Below are 2,798 nucleotides of genomic sequence, written 5' to 3'. Positions count from 1 at the left end.
ATCTTGGAGGCACTCCACAAAGTCTCTTTCTTGAGGTCCAACACCATCCTGATTCTCCAAGTCAACCGGCATGTTAAAATCCCCCATAACAACTGTAGTAACATCTTTGCGACAGGCCAATTTCAGCTCCTGATTCAACTTACATCCGACATCCAGACGACTGTTTGGGAGCCTGTAGATAACTCCCAAGAGGGTCTTTTTACCCTTAGAATTTCTCAGCTCTATACATACTGACTCTACATCCCCTGATTCTAGGTCCCCACGCGCAAGGGACTGAATATCATCCCTTACCAATATGGCCACCCCACCTCCTCTGCCCGTCAGTCTGTCCTTACAATAGCACATGTAGCCTTGAATATTCATTTCCCAGGGCGTGTCCACTTGAAGCCACATCTCAGTTATCCCCACAATATCGTATCTGTCAATTTCCAAAAGAGCCTCAAGCTCATCCATCTTATTTCTAATGCTTCGTGCATTCATATATAGTAGTTTTAATTTGTTACTGCCCTCACCCTTCCCATCAACTCCTATTTCACTCAACCTTACAGCATGATCCCTTTTTGAGTTTTCTGGTTCATTGGTACAGTTGTCTTTCTTGACTTCCCTTGTTCTAACTTTCCCTTCATTTTCCTTCTTAAACATCCAGTTTGTCCCCTCCCCCCGCTACTTAGTTTAAACGTAGCTGTGTTGCAGTAGCAAACCTGCCTGCCAGAATGCTGGTCCCTAACCTATTAAGGTGCAAACCGTCTCTCTTGTATTATTTATGCTTACCACAAAACATACCCCAGTGATCCAAGAATTTAAATCCTTGCTTCCTGCACCAGTTCCCCAGCCACATGTTCAAGTCCATTATCTCCCTTGTTTCTGGCCACACCAGCCCGAGGAACTGGAAGCAAACCAGAGATAAATGCAGTGTAATGTGGATCTGATGGTTACAAAGAAGATGCAGAAATCTTCATGAAGGATACCAGTGAGATCCCTGGTAAAGGCTTGGAGTCGGAATGAAGATCTGAGACAGGTTGGACTGATCAAGAATGAAGTAGCCACATGAGCAGGCAGGATAGCAATCACACCCATTAAAGATATCCTTGTTGTGGTTGAATGTTGAGAGAGTGGAAACTTTTTGGGTGGTCACTGGATGACATACAGGTACAATTAATGATGGCATGTACTTTATTGATAGTAGAGATACCTCTGTCCTCCATACCTATGAGATTGTTACTGTCAATGAAATGAACACAATTCCCAGCTCTGGCAAACAGGACATCAGCAAGCTGCAAGATGTAGTGATCTTCTATTGTTTATTCCATGCCATTACAGACCATAACTGACCATTGGATGGAAAATTGCTGATAACATATAAGGCAATGTGTTTCTCAAAGCTCCTGGCATGGAATGGCAACCAGTTCTGCCAGGTGTGAAGTCGCATTAATAAAATGTGTTTTTACCATCATCTACCTGTTGAGATTCTGTCTCCTGCAGCACTAATTCTCAGACATCTCCAAGCCGCTCTGACGAAGTCATAGATCCAATGCTGAAGCTATGATCTTCATTGCTTCCCTGCCCCTTCCTGTGGAGAGTGCAGCCAATGGCAAGAACCTCCCTGTGAAATCTTGGGGAGACTGTTGCAGTGCAGCCAGGAAATTATCAGATAGTCTGAAATATCTGAGGAGAAAGTGAGGTCTGCAGGTGCTGTAGATCAGAGCTGAAAATGTGTTGCTGGAAAAGCACAGCAGGTCAGGCAGCATCCAGGGAACAGGAGAATCGACGTTTCGGACATAAGCCCTTCTTCAGGAATGAGGAAAGTTTGTCCAGCAGGCTAAGATAAAAAGTAGGGAGGAGGGACTTGGGGGAGGGGCGTCGGAAATGTGATAGGTGGAAAGAGGTCAAGGTGAGGGTGATAGGTCAGACTGGGGTGGGGGCGGAGAGGTCAGGAAGAAGATTGCAGGTTAGGAAGGCGGTGCTGAATTCGATGGATTTGACTGAGACAAATGACTCAGTTATTAAATGACTTTGAGCTGTTGGAAAACAGCAGTGACAATGGAGTGAATAACACCGCAGTCTCAAATCACGTTCTGTGGGCATCTGCTGTATTATTTAATGACACTGATCAAAGGCAGGGATTTGCAGAATTGTCATGGGTTTTTATCTTTCAAAGTCAAACTTTCCAACGCCGCGGAAGACCTAAACATGGAGGAAATTGTCCTTTATCTCAGTGGTAGCACACTTTCCCTGAGACAGCGGTTAAGAGTTCAAGACCCACTTTAGTACCTGAGCACCTCACACATGTTGACATTTCTCGCTGCACTGTCAGGAGATGTAGAGGAGGCAGGGGCCTTGTGGTATTATCGCTGCAGTGTTAACCCTGAGACCCTGGTAATGTTCTGGAAACCCAGGTTTGAATTCTGCTATGGCAGATGGTCAAATTTGTATTTAATTAAAAACAAAATCTAGGGTTAAGAGTCTAATGATGACCACGAAACTGTTGTTGATTTTCGGAGAAACTCATTTGGTTCTCCTTTAGACAATAGACAATAGGTGCAGGAGTAGGCTATTTTGCCCTTCGAGCCTGCACCGCCATTCAATATGATCGTGGCTGATCATCCTTAATCAGTATCCTGTTCCTGCCTTATCTCCATAACCCTTGATTCCACTATCCTTGAGAGCTCTATCCAACTCTTTCTTAAATGAATCCAGAGACTGGGCCTCCACTGCCCACTCGGGCAGAGCATTCCACACAGCCACCACTCTCTGAGTGAAGACGTTTCTCCTCATCTCTGACCTAAATGGTCTACCCC

At 45.0% G+C, this 2,798-nt stretch overlaps 1 long non-coding RNA gene across 2 annotated transcripts in view; it reads right to left on the bottom strand.

Annotated features, from left to right (window-relative positions):
- LOC122559394 overlaps positions 1–2,798 on the bottom strand; it is a 17,934-nt gene that overhangs the window by 12,956 nt on the left and 2,180 nt on the right. The window lies entirely within an intron of this gene.

Source organism: Chiloscyllium plagiosum, chromosome 19, assembly GCF_004010195.1.
Source record: "Chiloscyllium plagiosum isolate BGI_BamShark_2017 chromosome 19, ASM401019v2, whole genome shotgun sequence".
In the NCBI taxonomy this organism is placed as follows: domain Eukaryota; kingdom Metazoa; phylum Chordata; class Chondrichthyes; order Orectolobiformes; family Hemiscylliidae; genus Chiloscyllium; species Chiloscyllium plagiosum.
The sequence above is the reverse complement of the archived record's forward strand: the minus strand, read 5'-3'. Positions and strand labels throughout refer to the sequence as shown.